This window comes from Lissotriton helveticus, chromosome 7, assembly GCF_964261635.1.
Source record: "Lissotriton helveticus chromosome 7, aLisHel1.1, whole genome shotgun sequence".
Classification (NCBI taxonomy): domain Eukaryota; kingdom Metazoa; phylum Chordata; class Amphibia; order Caudata; family Salamandridae; genus Lissotriton; species Lissotriton helveticus.
In genome coordinates, this window is record NC_136068.1 from 1001508288 (window position 1) to 1001527116 (window position 18829).

Here is an 18829-nt window from a genome sequence, read left to right on the forward strand (position 1 = left end):
GGGGGCAGCTTCTTTCCCCTTGATATTGGCATCTGGCTGGCTAGAAGGACATTAGAGAGGGTAGACTCAGGTGTGAGCTACTTCTGTCTGTGACAGGACAGGCCCCTTTGAAGATAATTAAGTTCCTGGGCACTGCTCAGATGGTCATCCTGTCACAGGAATAGGACACCTCCCCTCACCGAAGCCATTTGTCTCAGTTCTGGGAGCCAATTCACATCTCCCCCGGGTGCTATCCAGCTCCAGGAGACAGATTAAAGCACATACAAATGGGTTTCTAGAAGCTTTAGGCATGCAAAAGGTGACTTTTTAAATGTGCCTTTTGTGAAATATGTGTTGCAAGTCAAGTCAAGTCAAGAAACTTTATTTCGATTCAAAGATAGAATCATAAAAGTATAAACAGTTTAAAAAGGACAATTACACATAGAATTAAAATAAAAAAGCCATACAGTTATATTAACATCCAAAACACATATTATATATCCAATTTAAATTTGTAATGCATTCAAAGTAAAGAGCCACATATATAAACAGAAAATATTGTAAGTGCATGTGCATTTCATTTGGATGCCAATATATACAATAATCTGTTAAATGTATGTCAGATAATAGTCATTGGTATACAATAATGCTGTTCAGTATCGATTTCTGATAGTGAGCGCTACTCTAATAAAGCTAAAGCTAAGCACAGCACTACATAGGGTTGGATTTGATAAGGATAATAAGTGTTCATAACCCTCTTTGTAATAGCGGGATCCAAGAGTTAACAGAACAGGCTTAATAAACCGATTTCGTGGATCTTTATACAGATTACAAAAAAGAATGAGCTGCATAGTATTTTGTGAAACTATATTGTTACAGGGGCAAGCGGGAAGTCTCTCACACCACCCTGCTTGCTTTGGAAAAGCAAAAAGGAAGTGCAACGTGCCAAGGCGAAACCTTGTCAAGTAAAAACGCCATTGGGCATGCTTAATGTATGACAAGTAGGGCTGCCTTTGAAGCTTACCCCTATCATATACTGCATGCTCACTACTTCTTAACATACCCAAACTTGTACGGTAGGCGTCCTTAATTGTTAATTTGGTCTCCCTGCCAACAATTTCGGGATTTAGGAATATATGTCCCAATCCAATCTTATGAAAGGTTTACTTTACATATAGTAACCATGGTATCTCCATGGAATGGTCAAGCTTAAGGCAGTCTTGCAAGATTTCCTTTGTGAGTTTCAAATCATCAGATCTCCAAACCTTGCTCAACAACAGCAAAGGAGAGAATATTATCACTCACAAACTCAAGACCAACCTCCGTATGCCAAAAACTATTTGAAGTACCAGGTGGGACAGATAAAAGGCGCTTTATAAACTTATTTTCCATGATTTGTATTTTATTACAGTTTTATATCCCCCACACACCCGCGCCATAAGTTGCAACAGGGATGCATTTTACTTTATATAGGATTTTCAGTTCTACAGCCGGCTTTTGACCCAATTTACTTGCAAAACGGAAAAGGGCCTCTATAGATTGCGTGGCCTTTTGAACACGGGCTGATATTAGAGGATCCCAGCTCAAGGTTTTATTAAATAGATTCCTCAGATAATTAAAATTATCGACTTTCACAATAACTGAGTCATTCACCATATACCTGCGAGATTTTACCCCTTTAGGGCCGCAGGCCATGGCAAAGGACTTTGTGAAGTTGACCCTTATATCTAATCCTTGCTTAAAAGCATCAAAAGCATTCAAACATGTTTGCATGCTATTGACGGTTAGGGTCATTAACACCGTGTCATCTGCATAAGATAACATCGGTATCCGTTTACCATTAACCTGGGGAAAGTCTGCAGAGATTTCGAACAAGTAACCCTCCAGACCGTTGGTGTACACCAGAAAGAAAAATGGAGCTAGGATACATCCCTGGCGTACACCTTCAGTCGATGGACTGGGCTTTGTCTTCTCCCCACCTAGGCCAAATCGGATCCTCACTGTTGTAGCGGCATGCAGTCTGCGGAGAAGGGTGACCAACGGTTCTTCGAACCCATGGTCTCCATCATCTGCCACAGTTTAACTCTACAAACAGTGTCGAAGGCACTGGATAAGTCCATGAAGGCCAAGTGGATATAACCACGCTTGGCCCTCATGTACTTACCCATAATCAGTGCCAAGTTAAGGCACTGCTCAGTGGTTCCTTTACCCCTCCTAAACCCGTACTGGGAATCCACAATAATACCTGATGACTCCGCCCAGTGTTGCAAGTCCAACTTTACAAGTGAACTGGATTAGTAATAAATAGTAGTATGAAAAGTCCAAGAATTGACATTTTATATGGCACCAAGGTGGAGATAATGTTACTTACATTTTATATTAACTCCCAATGCCTTGCCAGGAGAGAGCTAATTATTTTGGAATCAAAGTAGCTTTTGGGGACTGGTCTCTGTAAGGACATGTTTTACATGAACATTTAAATGTCCAATTTTTGAATACTTTGACTCTGCCTTATTGGACATTAAGGCCTACTTTGGGATGACTTATTAATATTTAAAAGGGAGTGTAGGTCTGTTACAAGGGGTTATTTCGCCTGGTTGAATGCACAGTTTTATACAAGCACAGCCAGCTTACTGGTGGCAGGCCTGAAGTCACATTTTGCATTGTCACTTTAGTGGTCTCACAATATTGTTAGTGGCAATTAACTTACAGGCTCTGGGTGCCTTTTGTATCATCTACTTGGAACTTATTGGTAGGTTTAATGTGTTAATTAATAGTATAGCCAATTTGGACATGGTTTAGAGGCCAGAGCATTTGCAGTGGGGCCTGGTTAGAAGACCCCCAGTACACAAAGTCAAAGTAGTAATAGTAAAAAATGGGGTATATCTTGCAAATTAGGCAGTTTCTGACATGCTCCCTAATCTGCATGCGAGGCATGTTTTTTTGGACTGAATCTTACACAAATTTTGCATGTTTTATGCTTATTCTTTTTGTTTAAGGAAAGCTTGTACAGTGCATGAATGTGCTGTGCCTTTTCTATGAGATTCAAGATTCAAAGATAGCTTTATTCGGTATTTGACAAACACCATAAAAGCGAGCATAAATGCAAAATACAGTCAAAACGCACATTAAAAACTTAGTGGTTTAAAATTCATTATAAAAATATACACTTCATTACACTGACAATTAAAAGTCTTAAAAACCATTAAAATCTTTTCATAAAATTCATTTAGTAGGAAGGTAAGTTCATTAAGTTAATAAATCAGTTGAGGTAAATATTACATATTTATGTATTATTTGGTGTTATTAGGCACAGAATAATACTCATACAAAACCTCAGACTCCTAATCATTTCGCATGGTTCCTCTACATTTTATGATGAACGACAAAAATGTTATCACCACTACAATAGTAAGCTCATCTTGGAGCAAGTACAATCTATGCAGGGCAGATTTACAGCTTCTCAAACCCCATAGCTTTAACAGTGGTAGCAGGTATTTTTTCCTCCCCCACTGATAATACTGGCAGAAAAAGATGCAATGTATATTAGACTGGGTGGCTAAGCCATCACACGGGCATTTTATCAGCTTCCCAGACCAATCATTTGGAACAGGGAACGTTATTAGCCTAAAAAAAGATTCCGTCCTCATTCGTGCCAAAAGCATTCTGTGATAACATGAAAATTTTGGCGCCAGATAAGGATGGAGGCCTTGATCATGGAGGATCTGACGATGGGCTACGATGGTGGGCTTATTCCCATCTAGGTAATATCTCCTCTCCTCCAGTAGACCAAGGCATGCCTCTTTTAATGCTTTTTTTGACATTTGGGCGCATGATGTTGGGTTTGAAAAGAAGTCTGGTTGGCCAATGGAGTTCAGAAATTTCTTAACATAGGCCAGCCATGGCTGCTTAAAGCCCGCGGCTTGGTCCAGGCAATCATGAATTACTTCCCTGTTGAAGGTCGTGTCCTCGCATGTCCAAATCTTGTACCACAGCATAACTGGCGCTATCTTTATCAGATCACTGATATGGGATCTGTCAAGTTCGTTGTGGCATATGGTAGTAGATGTGGAACGCGGGACTGCTAAAAGATACCTCAAGAAGGCATTTTCCACCCTTTGTATTTGAGAGCTATCTGCAAGTCCCCAGATCCCAGCCCCATAGACAGCTGTAGACACACATTTTGCTGCATAGATCTTAAGTAGTGTGTCTACCGGTTTCCCGCCGAGTCTTTTAGCGAATTGTTTAACCGCCCCAATCGAGCGGGCAAAGGCCAAGTTCCGGGAGGTGATCGCTGAGGACCATGTACCCCTATTATTAAAAATAATACCCAGATAAGAAAACGTTTTGGACATAGCTATCTTTGTATCGTTAACAAAGGTTTTGCAGTCTGGAACTTTTTTACTGGTGGTGCATGACATCGTGAAAGTTTTCCCCACATTTATTTTTAGGCCTCTAGAACTCATGAAGGTTGCAAAACCCGTTAGCGCCTTCTGGAGTCCCCGCTGTGTGCGGGCCATAATCACCGCATCATCGGCGTATAACAATAGTGGTACTGAGAGACCATTTATTTTAGGGTAATCCACTTCCAGATCATTTAAAAAAGCTGCTACCTCGTTGATATATAAATTAAATAGGAATGGCGCAAGTATGCAGCCTTGGCGAACACCCTTTGCTATGGGAAATTTTCTGGTTTGCTCGCCATTTTTGCCAAATCTCACCGTGGCACCTGCATCTCTGTACAATTCCTGGATAAAACTTAAAATGTTTTTGTCTATCCCCATTTTGGCCAGGGTTTTCCACAGCATTCTATGATCTAGGCAATCAAACGCCGAGGTTAGATCAACGAATGTTAGGAAGAGGTTCCCTTTTTTTGCTCCAATATATTTGTTCATTATAAGGGCCAGGTTTAGACCCTGCTCTACGGTTCCCAGACCGGACTTAAATCCATATTGGAATTTCGAGAGTATCCCATTACTCTTGGACCAGGTTTGTAATTTGGTTAACAATACCCTACCTGCTACTTTCATTAAGTTGTCTAGCAGGGAGATGGGACGATAGCATTTTGGGTCTTGTCTGTCCCCTTTTTTAAATATTGGGATGACTATTGCTTCATGCCATGTATTGGGAAAACCTAATTTAGTATAAGCATTCATTACATTTGCTAGTAGGGGGGCCCAAAGATCTACGTTCCCCTTGAACAAATCAATGGGAACTCCATCAGGTCCAGGGGCCTTTAAACAAGCACTCTGGCAAATCGCTTGTTCCACATCTGCAGGGGTAAACATTACTTTTAGTGGGAAATTTCCATGAAACGGTGGAAGAACCACTCGCCCCGCATCCATCTCGTCTTGTGGGATCGATGCAAGTAAGTCTTTCTTATAGAGGGAGGTGAAATAGTTTACCCAAACATCTTCTGATATGCCTATTTCCAAGGAGTCTACCTTCCGATCCGAAAAGAAGGGGGCGTTGATTTCTTTCCAGAACGATGTGTTGTCCCTTAAGGCGCTTGCCTTTATCAGGGCTTCCCAGGCTGCGTTTTTAAGATCTATCTGTCTACTTCGTAGGGTCTGCTTGTATGCTTGTCTAGCCTCCTTGACTCGGCCACTATCCCTTGGGACAGTCTTTAAGGCCTGTAAAAGAACTTTGTGTGCTTTAGTACAGGCTCGATTGAACCAGCCATGTAATCTTGTGTCTTCCCCTAACTTTTGTTTTTTAATTAGCTTGGCGTTTATTGTGGCGGTGATCCCGTCATACGCCTGTATTATTAACTCGGGGTTAGTGCTTGGTTCTAAGCAGATGGCAAACTGTTTCGTTTCTTTCTGTACCAGGTCCTTCAGGAAATTTGTGGGATCAATTTTTGCCCATTTAATGGCGTAGCCATTTTTTCTGGCCAGCGCCACTGAGCGACCATGAAGTGTACTCATAGTACTTGTTTTTTGGATCCCCGGCTTCCCTAGACTAAAGGAAGTACTGATAGGAAAATGGTCGCTTATTGCTAGATCTTCCGTATCAAAACCCCCCACCCAGCCTTGATTCCTGTTGGAGACTAAAATAAAGTCGATTACAGTGCCTGCCCCACGGCCAAAGAAAGTTGTCTGAAACGCTACAGGTGGCTCACAGAGTTCGTTGGCGAAGGCCAGGTCCCAGTCATGAATAAGTTGATTTAGCAAGTTGCCCCATATGGAGTGTTCGAAGTGCGTGGTGGGATCCCCTCTTAAGTCAAAAATGCCACAATTTTTTGTTTGACTATAGGGGCATAAGTGACAATTAAAGTCTCCTGCTATGAGGAAGCAGTCTGCCCCCTGCCCACCTCTCTTTAGCAGTGAGTCCAGCTCCGCTATTAAGGCTTTAACCTCCACTTCTGGGGCATTATTATAAATGTTAATCAGGAAAAAAGAGCGCCCGTTTAATTTAATAAACAGACCTTGTAATAAGCTCCCTACACCTGCCTTCGGTCCGCTTGCCTCATATGTACTCTTTTCTATATTACAGAGGTTAGAGGTAAAAATACACAGTCCCCCAGAGCCTCTGCCTCGGTTGCCCTGGATGGAGGGGATATAAAAAGTACTAAAACCCTCAATGTGGGTCTCATCTAGGTCCCAGCACTCCTGAAGGCAGATTATATCCTGCCTTCCCATAAAAGTAAGGAATAACTGGTCCCGCGCTTTTTTGGCCAGCCCTGCAATATTCCAGGATGTTATTTTTAGCGAACTTTTTCCCTCGTTTCGTGGGCGGGATTCTTCCTGACTAGTTGATGGATCAATACCCACGGGCAAGATTCCGATCTCATTTTGAATTTGAATCTTATCTGCTGTACTTTGGTGTGCATACATGCAGATAGTTTCAGCTGGGGTCCCAAGTCCTCTCTCCTTTGATAGCATACTGAGTTGTTCTGCTAAATGCTGGCCTGACGATTCTACACCACCCGTAACATGATCTAGTGTACTCTCTATACCCTCGGGATTAGTGCTTTCTACCTGGGGAAGGACGTCATGGATCTTATTTGGGGGGGCTAAGGTTACTGGTACCCCTGTAGTGACCTTTATTGGTCAATCGACCATATCTAAGCAGTCGTATCTGTTCCTTGTAGGAGCCCCCCTCCATTAGTCAGGGTTTGGGTTTTCTCTACTATGGTACCAGGGGCGAGAGTCCCAACCTCTGGTCCAATAGTTATTGCTGTTCCTATTTCTACTTCTATTGGAGTGCCCCACCTGCGTCCAAGGCCAGTCTTGAACTTCATCCCAGCTAGTTACATCACCATAATTGGGGATGTTTAGTGGTGGATAGAAGAAGGAGAGACGCTGTACGTCAATCCCCCCCCTTTTTTCGAGCGCTGGCCAAGAAGAAATATAGTCAACCATGGCAGGATCGTCGCAGTTGACTATAACGCAGTCACCCTGTAGGCTTTTTTTCGTATCCCCAATCCAGAACACTCTTCTCACAGAATTTATTCTACTGTGGTGTGATGACTGTAGAGGTCTGTTTTGACTCAACCATTGCAAAACTTTGTTCCTCAGTGACCACGGGGGCTCGTCCGAACCATCTGTCAATTCTGGCACCCCTGTTAGGATGACAGTGTAAGGGGTAGCCTCAGGTGGCAGATGAATCGGGCGCCTAAACCTAGTGCCCTTCCTCTCTTTTCCCTGCAATTGGGAAGACTGGGTTTTAAGTGATGTATGTAAAGTCTCCTTCAGATTAGCTAGCTGGGTATTTAGGGCCACAAGGGCCGGGGTGGGTTGCACATTACCACTAGTGATATCAGATTGGCCCTTCCCCTCTACAGTGGGGGGTTTCGGAGTATTTTGTGAGTTTGATCTAGCACTCTTATTAGTCTGGGGGTTTGCTGCTTTATCTTGTGCGAGGGGCTTTGGGCACGCAGCTGGTAAGGAGAGCGATTGAGCCGGTTTACTTGGCTCTTTGGATTTCCCCTCCCCCGTATCTAGGGTGCCCAGTGACTTCTGTGTAAATACAGGAGTATTTAATTTCGCAAGTTGTTTTTCAATAATCCTTAGGCTTTTTTCCATGGGTTGCAGGTGGTATTTTAACAATTCCCCCATGCTGTTAGTAAGAAAATCATGTAATGTCACACAGGTGGTACATGGTTTGTGTATACCACCCACAGCACCTAATGCATCTAGATTCTCCGGTGGCTCAGTATTCTGTGGGAGCATGTTAAGAACCACTCTATTGGTGGTGGGGGGGGTTTGCTCTACTACAATAATGTTACTATTCGTATTCGGGTTGCAAGGATTCACGGTGTTAGGTGGAGCAGGTGTAATCTCCTGTATGATCAACCCATTACTTGGCCTCTTAGGTATGGCACCCTCCCTTTCACCCGCGGAGTTAGGTTCTAGTGCAGTGTCTTGGTTGTGTAGGAGTTGTAAGTCCGGTGTTTTTTCCAAGTCCTCCATAGAATCGGACCCTAATCACAATTGTGTTGCTGACAAGTCCACAGTATTTGGAACTGTGTGAACTAATACGCTTGCTTGATTCAACAAGGGAATGATTGGGCCCTTGTGAGTTGGAGTTTGTGCCAAGGCAAGGGGGCCCATTGAGGATCTTCTTCTAGCAACCTCCAATTCATGTGACACCCTTCGTTCTATCAAGTGTATGGTATTCTCGATAACTTCATTGGTCTTATTAAGAAATAAGTCAATGGGTCCAGTTATATCAGTAGCTTTAACTGTCTTTTTCTTTCTAGTGGCTCTGTTCATGATCGAACGCTGTGCGTCTCAGACTAAACAGTAATGATGGTGCAAAAGATTAGTCACACTATAGACGAGAATATAGGTGTAAATCCCCGCAGTTCTTAACAAGGAAGGACTAAAGACAAAATAGTAAAAAACAAATACCGTGGCCCAGTCCAGTCTCGCACAGGCTTCGCCCGGCGTCCCGCGAGACGGGGGTGACGCGCTATTTCTGCGCCTCCTGGCGTGCAGATGACGCGGCGTGCGCCGCTTGGACTGCTGGGGATTGTAGTTCAAAGTCCCCCCTCACACCGCGCTCCACTCCGCTGCGTGCTGCGTGACTCAAGGACTCAGAAGAGTCGGGCAGCGGGAGGCGGGAGGCCAGACAGTCAAGGCGAGGCTTGAAGGGCTCTGGAAAAGATGGTCGGCAAAACGCAGGTACTCCGCAGGGTCTTCCACTCGATCTGGAATGATTTCTATGTAGCTAAGTATGTTTACTTGCAATGTTACTGCCTCTGCAGTGCTGATCGACGTGTCATAAGAAATGGCATAATGCTCCTACAGCATGAAAGAAGCCTGCCCTACTCCCATCTGTGCTCCACCCCTTCTGTGATGGCTCTGGGAATCATGTAGTGCTACTGCACTTACTATGCTTATTCTATGTGTGGGGGACTACTGAACTGGTGTCTTGGAAGTCAGGTAAACAAAATTATTGGTGGGCCAGGGTAACATGACCCAGTTTTAAAAATTAATTGTTAAGAATTCCAGGTTGTAGGAAAGTGGTTTGTCAGTAGGTGCGGGTATTCATCCTCGGCTAGTAATAATATCACAATCACTAATAGGTCCAGTCAAGTCTCAGTAAATTATTCCTTGTTTAACACTTGGTAGCATAGTAAACAAGCAGTCAGTTTTAACTTAGGGGACAGGTAAAGCATTTCATACCACCAAAACAATAAAACATTAAAGACACAACTCAATACCAATCCAACACCAATTTATAAAAAATAAAGATTATGTTATCTTTAAAATGACACCAACATGGCACAAATCCAAGGTAGGGAATGGGAGGTATGACGTTTTCAAGATGAAATACAAATTATGCATTATAGAGCCTGTTGGACTTTGCCCTTTTTGCAGGGTCATCCTAGAACTGTTTGCCTTCCTCCTGTATTTTTTCTGACCTGTTGTTTTTTTTTGTCCTCATTTGCCTTACCCTCTTTTCAAGAAACGCCAGCCACCTTACGTGTCCTACTTTTGAGAGATAAACAGATTTTAATCATCTCCCATTCCCAGACACGATTAACATAATGGCGGAAGACGAATCCAGAAGACAATAGGAGGGAGGGGGAGTGTGGGCTAACAGTTACTCCATCGAGGTATTTTTCAACCTATCGGACCGGTTACACTATCCGGGGGGACCAATAACCCAAGGTCCATGGAGTGTGGTAGGCATAATCATAGGACCCGGGAAAAAAATAAAATATCGGAAATCCTATCTCCACTGAACCAGCAAATCCCAGAAAGACAAATTTCGTTTACTGCAAGGTCTGGCCAAGTCCACCTTAGATGTTTCATATAGGGACATTAGCCAGCCTGCATGTGATGGTGCTGTGGTATCAACCCAAAATTTACAAATTTGCCCTCTTGCCAGGAGAATTGCATAGAAAAGGAAGGTCCTTGCCCGGCCAGTAACGCTTTCATCTAACCCAAAAATTATTAATGGCAGAGTAATGGGCAATGATATGTTGAGGATAGAGTCCAACGACGCCTTTACTTCTTCCCAAAATGAGCGGATGGGAGGGCAATCCTTAAACATATGTATGTCAGATGCTTCGGGGAAATTGCATTTATTACAACTCTTTCCTGGCTGGAATTTTGATAGCCTTAGAGGGGAGAGGTAGGCACGATGTAACGTAAACAGATGATTACGCCTCAGCCAAGCTGGTTTGACAGTCTTGTAGAGAAGAGTGAACGATTTTATCCATAACTCCTTGCATGGAAGGCCTAGTTCACCTCCCCACAGCTCATCAGGAAGGGTAAACACCCAATCCACCTCCTCCAAAATGTTCCAGTACCAAAGAGCCACCTCTTTGCCTCCCTCTTGCCTCTCTACCAACTGTTGTTCCAGGTTGCTAATTTTCCCCAATTGGACACCTTTCCTTCCCAAAGCCCGAGCCCAACTATCAAGCTGCATGTGTTTGAACCTGGATAGAGCGGGCCCTACCCTATCACGTAGTTCTTCCCATGCTACCATTGACCCCCCCTGCCAATAACTCACCCCATCTTACAATCCCAGCATCCTTCACGGGGAAAGCAAGACTATCCTTCAAACACGATGGTAACCCTGGGGAGTCCCACTGGGGGGCAACGTTTGAGAAGTAAGAAAGCCCTATTCTCTTTTTAATCTGTGCCCAGGCTCTTGCCAAATATTGTAGAATCTTTAACTACACTTTTTTTAAAGAATTTCTGGTCCCCAAATTTAAATAAGAAACCGTCACTTGGTAGGTCTGCCCCATCTAACATGGCCTTAAACATTATCCCTGTAGATGAGCTAGATGGTGTTTTCAAAAGCATTCTCGAATGGGATAACTGAAAAGCCCATGCGTAGTACTGTAAATCGGGTAGTGACAGCCCACCCTTTTCCCTCCTCCTTCTCAACTTCTTCCAGGCCAACCTAGTCGCTTTGTAATTCCAAATAAAGGAATTGATCTCTCGCTGACATTTGTCCAGCTGTTTATCATCAAAAGCCAGGAGGATGGTGTTAAAAATTAATGTAAATTTGGGAAGAATGGACATCTCTACTAAGCTTGCCCTGCCTAGTATTGTGAGTGGAAGACAAGCCCAGGATTTTAATAACTTCCGACGTTCGTTAAAGAACCGGTCTAGGTTGGACTGCACGATGTTTCCAACCTCTTGAGTGATCCATATTCCAAGGTAACGCATGGAACTGGTCACTTTGAGCTGTGTATTAGCGATGATCCAGGTCATTATTTCCGTTTTGCTTGAGTTGACTTCTTACCCCGAAATCCGCCCAAACTCCTCCGCCCTCTTAATGACCATAGGAAATGACCGATCTGGATCAGACGAGTAAATGAGGATATCGTCCACGTAGAGGGCTACCCGCTTCTCCCACCCCTCAAATTCAAAAGAGGGGATGTTATCCTCTTCTCTCAAAACCTGCGCAAACGGCTCGATGTACAGATTGAAGAGGAGGGGAGAGAGTGGGCAGCCCTGCCTAGTACCCCTAGTAATTTTAAATGGTCTGTCAAGACACCATTGACTAGCAATCTAGCCAGTGCGGCCTTGTACAAAAGATCAATAACTTGACAGAAGCCATCTCCAAAATTAAACTTTTTCATTACCGCGGCCAGATAGGGCCAATTGACCTTATCAAAGGCTTTGGTTGCATCTAAAGTAAGGGTCGCCAAGGGAAGAGAGAAGGTGGAGGCGATATCTATTGCTCCCACCAGGTCACGGGTAAGATCAGCTAACTGACGCCCTTTTATAAACCCTCTCTGTCTCGGAGGAAAACATGGCGGCTGCAGGCTAGAGCGGTACACGCGTCCTGACAGTCCTCCCCCGGCACCGCTACATTTCTTCTCACTTACCGGTGTTTTTGAACCGCGCTATGTGGATCCTGCTATGAGAAGGGGTCTCAGAGGAGGAAACTGAAGATTTAAAACTCGAGAGAAAGCTTTGTTCTGCTAACCTGCACAGTACCGGCGCCAATGGATTTGGAAGCGGGCCTGAGACCCCTCCCCTCTGCCTTTCTCCCACAGTGGAAGCGGGCAGCCTTGGAGCTGAGGCGCGGCCGCAGGGCGGCGGCTCGTGGGCTCCTTAGAGTAAGTTTTGGCGGAGAGGGAGGAGTTGGTGCGACGGCGGCTGGGCTTCACCCTGCGTTCGCCACTTTTCGCCCCGCAGCTGTCACGAAGAGAAACGATGAGGGAGAGACGGTAGCTGAGGTGCTGACCGGTGAAAGCTCTGCGGCTCCTGTGGACGGTAAGAGTAAGGTGGGGGGTTTGGCAGAGGGTTCAGAGGGTGCAGTGACTCCCCACCATAACCCCAGCAAGCGAATATTCAAAAGGCGGACATCAAAAGGTAAAAGGCGGGGAAAAGGTCTCAGAAGCTGCACTCACACAGAGAGTCCATGTAGGGAGGGGGAGAAGGGCGATTTGGACCTTGTTCTGTTGGAAGGAGATAGGGAAGTTGAGGTCGAGGTTGGGGCTGTGGCTGAGACTGATAGAGCCACGTCCAAGGACAGATTAGGTGCAATACAAGGAGCTAAGAGTAAAGAGGGGAGTAAACGCCCTATAGTCAGCAGTGGCTCTCAGAAGGGGGTTAAAAATAAGCACTCACAAAACAGTGTAGTATGCATTACCCCCTCTCTGCATTCTTTCATTAAGGTATTGCCTAAAGTGTTGGAAATCTTTCCCGCAAACTCTGCTGACCATGGTATCTCCTCCTCCAAGTATGGCTGAGTCCTCCTCCCCCCTCAAAGTATACCTAAAGTTGCAGCCGCCACTGCTCCGGATGCTCATGATAAGGAGATCATAAATCTCCTGGTTAGAAGAGATGACTACGGGCCAATTGATGTTACGAGGGAGTCTACCGGGCCTGCGGAGTGCACTGGAGGGACAAGTGGGGTACATCTGGAGGGAGGAAAGGGGGTCGGAAGATCACTCGAGGCACTCCTAACATCTATGAGGGAGGAGATAAGGAGTGGCTTTGTGGTCTCAAAATTAAACCAGAATGAGATCAGGGCGGCATGCGAAACCCTCGAGAAGAAAGTGGATGGTCTCTACGAAAGAACAGAGACCCTGGAGGGCTCGGTGGGGTCACTGAAAGCTAATTTGGAGACAGCTGAGACAAAGATCCAAAGTCTACGGAGAGAGGGGGACGCTATGAGGGAAAGGGTCGAGTCACTGGAAAACTATTCACAACAGAATAATCTTCGGCTCTTGAAGATCCCGGAGGGGAAAGACGGGGGTGACATTAAGACTTTCGTGGTGTTATTAATAAAGGACTCCCTAAATCTGGACGAGGCAGTTGACATCCTAGAGAGAGACATCCAGCAGATACATCGAGATCCCTTTTGTTTAAACCCAGGTAGAGTCAAACCTAGAGAGATACTGGTTAACTTTCTTACATATACCCTGAAGGAGAAAATCCTAAACCTTGCATTGAAGGCTAAATCATTAAAGGCCCCAGATTTTTCCTTTGAAGTTAGGTGTGATCTATCCAATCCACTTTAGACCGACAGTGGGAGCTCGGCCAAAGAATCGAAAAGTTTAGAGCATTAGGGGCAACAGTGCAGATGAGGTTCCCCGCGTTCCTACGGGTGATGTACAATAATAAGATGTATAACATCCGATCCCCTTTTGAGGCCGATGAACTACTAGAATCCATTGGGGACCGTTCGCGGGGGTGGAGCTAAAATAAAGAGCACCTCTCTGTTATTCCCAATATATTTGGTGGGTGCTTTGATCTTTTCTGGGGAGATTAGGGGGGCCTTCCCTGTCAGTGAAGTAAGAATAAAAAGGGGACTGCAGTGGTCTAATTAAACTAAAATTGGAAAAAAATAAAAACTGTCTCAAACGGAGTATAATGGAGAAATAGAGATTCGGTGATAAAAATGGCTAAAAAAGCAAGAAGGAAAATTAAAAAAAAAATATATATATATATATATATATATTTACATAAATAGGGGATATATAGGGGATAAGGTTTTCGCCTTTTTGTGAGGCACTTTAAAAAAAAAAAATTATTATTTGTTCTTCTCAGTCGGCGTCCCCACTAAACTAAGCGGTGTAGGAGGAGGGGGGCTGTCTGAGGATGCAAACCTGGCTACACATCTGGCCAGTGTAAGTGAGGGGGGGTTTTCCAGGAGGGGTGGCGGGGGGGACACGGGGTGGGAAAAATTCGAAAAATACTCATAAGTCAGCCCTCTTTAAATCTTTCAAGTTTCTTAAGTGTTCTAACAGCGGATATTCCCAGGCTAAGTGTTATCAGGAGTCGTGCCTAAGGGGTCCAGGTCTTTTGGGTTGGTGGATGGGATGGGTTGTAGTAAGGAATTGACCTGACCTCCTTGCAATTTTTATCCTGGAATGTTAATGGCCTGCGTGTGAGGAGTAGAAGACATAGAATCCTCCAATACTTGAGAGACTCCCCCGCGCAGGTCATTGTCATACAGCAGACACATCTACTTAAGACAGAAGTCACGGATATGCTTAAAAATCAGGAATGGGTGGACAAGTTTGTATGCACAGACCAAAATGCAGACATAAGAGGGATCCTCGTTATCTTTAAAAAAGAGGCGAAAGTCCAGATATTGGACTATAAAGAGGATCACAGCGGGAGATGGTTCTTAATAAGAATAACGGCAGACGGCCTGAATTATATATTAGTGGGCTATTATGGTCCAAATCAAGATGACCCAACTTACTTGAACACGATTCGGAACCACCTGATCACTTCCCAGGACCCGGTTATTTGGGTTGGTGATTTTAATATAGTGCTTAACCCTAATCTCGACAAGTCAACTAATTCTAGAGCCTGCGTACTCTCTAAATCTAGGCAAACCCTAGTATCAATAATGACACAGTTGGGTCTAGCGGATCCATGGAGGGAAAGGGCAGGCAATAAACTGGGGGTCTCTTTTCAAAACCTTAAATACAAGCATAAGTCGAGAATCGACTATGCATTGTTTAGTTTATACCTTAAAGATTCATTGACGGAGTTGGTATATCTTCCTTCCCACCTGTCTGATCATTCAGCTATCTTATTTAACTTAAAAAATGGTCAGCAGATTAGACATGCCTCTTGGTCTTTTGACCGGACGATTCTACTAGAAGATGAGGAAATTAGCTTTCTGGTAGCAGAGTCCAAATCCTTTTGGAGATCAATCTGGAATCTGCTGCCATAGCTACGGTGTGGGAGGCCCTGAAAGCCTTTTTGAGGGGATGTATAACTAACAGAGCCTCCCACAGACGGAAGGTATACAGAGAGACAATTAAAAACCTGGAGCAGGAAATGCGTCTAATGGATCAAAAGCTCGGTTACTCCATAGGCTCAATAGAAGAACAAGAGAAGCGGGCTGAGCTGAAAAAGCAGCTTGAAAACATATTACAAGATAGGGTTGCTAAGAGATGGGAGGCAAGCAAGATCTCCCATTTCGAATTTGGGGAAGCTGCAGGCAAGGTTTTGGCTTGGAAAACAAAATCTGACCAAGCAAAAAATTATATTAGGGAAATAAAACTGGAATGCGAAGCGGCATCCAGGACTTCTACTTTGGAGATTGGAAGCGCATTCCGGGAATTCTTTCAGGCGATATACAAGGAGGATATCACGGATGACCCTGCGGCAAGGGATTCCTGGCTAGACAGGGTCTCCCTGCCAACTCTTTCAGCATCGCAGAGTAGCCACTTAGAGACGGAAATATCAGAGGCAGAAGTCGGTAAAGCCATTGGACAATTAAAGTGAGGGAAGGCGGCTGGCCCTGACGGCCTACCAGGAGAGCTTTATCGTGTGTTAAACGCAGCTATAGTTCCAACATTGACGGCCCTTTTTAACAGTATTCTTTTGAAGGGGGAGGCGCCCCCAGAGTTACGGAGCGAAGCAACGATCGTCCTGATCCCTAAACCAGGTAAGGACCCGACTGATTGCGGATCCTACCGTCCAATTTCGCTCCTGAACAACGACTATAAAAATTTTATTACCATCATGTCAACTAGATTGGGGAGCACAATTGGTTCAGTTAGCCACCAAGACCAAAAAGGGTTTCTGACCTGTTGTTGGTGGTTTTCTGACTCTGGGCACTTTTTCCCTGTTGATCAGTGAAGTGCATTTGCTCTCTTTTGTAAATTGTTGTATGGATTAGTGATTCCATGATTGGTTATTTGATTTCCTTGTCAGTCTTTAGTATAGTACTGTGTGTGCCCAGGGCCTGTAAATCAAATGCTGCTGGTGGCCTTGCAGCACTGATTGTGCCACCCACAGAAGCAGCTTGAAAAATGTGGCTCAGGCCTGCCATTGCAGAGCCGGTGTGCAGTCTGGGACTGCCACGTTGACTTGGCAAGTGCTCACACTTGCCAGTCCCTAAACCTTCCCTTTTCTACATATTAGTCACCCCTAAGGTAGGCCCAATGTACCCCTGCGGGCAGGGTACATTGTATGAGAAAGGTAGGACATTCCCTGATGTGTTTGGCATGTCTTGATAGTGAAATGCTGCCAATTTAGTTTTTCACTATTGCAAGGCTATCTGTTCCAATAGACCAGAAGAATGGGCAGTTTGATTATAACATCTTATAAACATAACTGACCCAGGGAACAAGATAGGAAAATAAAATTTAGTATGTCTGACCTCAAAAAGTAAAAGTGCATCTTTTAGTGAGGCTGATTTTAACATTCCATGTTTGAAAATACCACTTTTAGAAAGTATGTATGTTCTTGCCTAACCATCCACTGTGCCTCTGATAGGTTTGTGTATTGCATGTCTAGATTGTGAGTGACAGGGACTGGAGGAGGGCAGCGGCTCCGGCAGTCTGATGAGTCAGGGTTGGGCTGAATGAACCTGGGTTGAATTTAGAGTAGGGGGAGGAGAATTCCTTTTACCTGCCCGGGCCAGTACTGCTTTCAACAATGCTGTCTCCACCTTCTATCAGAAAGCTGCACCTCTGAGAGGACAGAACTGGTTTTGGCTGGGTTCAGACACTATCTGCCTTCAGAGAACAAAGTATGTGTGTGTATAAAAAGTGGGACCCAGACCCCAGAACTTTAGATCACTTCTGGGAAATCAGGAGGAACCTTTGCCCAGGAGAAGAAACCGGAGAAGCTGAAGGAGGATTACTACCCCTGCACTGTTTTCTCTTTGGGGTTGGCCTGCAGTGGTAACTTGTTGCCAAGGAAAGGAGAAAAATGACTTTGCTGTTTGCTTTGTCATCTTTAGGAAGATTTCCAAGGACTTGAAATTGAGCTTGCCTTCTGTCTGAAGTCTCAGGGACACAAAGACTTCACCACCAGCTCCCCTGAATTTCCTTGCTCGGAATTCTAACCTACAGAGTGGTGCCTGCTGCTGTTCAGGACTGCTAGAAGCTGCTTGTCGCTGGGAGCTGGAAGTGCGATGCAACAACGAAGAAGCGTGATGCATCCACACTGAGACCCAACGCATTGCCGAGCCACAGGGAAGAAGTGTACCGCATCTACACCGAGTCCTGACGCAGCACCAGCCGTCTGGCTACAAAAGTTCACGCATCGGACCGGATCGTGGCATCGCGCCACCATTTTGTTGCATCGCACCGTTTTGTCGCATCGCATCGAAGCACTATCTTGTCACATCGTAACCGGAATGCAGTAAGAAACTGAGGCATCCCCTCCTCTCCGGTAAGGAACTGATGCATCGCCTCCCGTGCGTTGCAGTAAGGATCAGGTGTGCGAAGCAAGGAACTGAGGCTTCGCCTTCCCTGCAACCCTTTTGTTTGTTTTGCGTGACGCATTTAAGGTGATTTGTTGGAAAAGTGTTGTATTTACAACTTGCATTGAATTTAACTATTTCTACTATTAAAGAGCCTATTTTTGATACTGTATTGTGGATTTTTGCCGGTTGGTCTTGTTTAGATAAAGAATACTTATTTTTCTAAACTGGTGTGGTGTCCATTTGTGGTGTTTTCACTGTGTTACTGTATATGTTCACAAATGCATTACACACTGCCTCTGAAATATTCCTGTCTGCTCGTGCCAAGCTACCAAGGGGGTGAGCAGGGGTTATATTAGGAGTGTATCCCCCTTATCCTGACTAGAAGCAAGGGTCCCTATTTGGACAAAGTTGCAAACCATTGCCAACTAGAGACCCCCATTTGTAACAGAGCCAAAAAGCATTAAGCTTCACTTGCAGCTATCTGGTTGCTCTGGACCAGGACAAAGTCAATGTTTTAGGCCGACTGCGATGGAGCATGCGCCAGATAGGTTGAGGTCTAGGTCCTGGTCAAATGTTTACCTTTGGACTTAGGGTCTGATTATGAGTTTGACCGTCCGTGGACTGCCAAACTCACAGTGGTGCGGCAGTGGCCTTCAGGCCACCACCGCACTGTCCGTCCAGCATTCGTATCACAACTTTGGTAGTCGGACTGCCGCAACTGCCATGGAACTGCATCAGGGGCTTACCA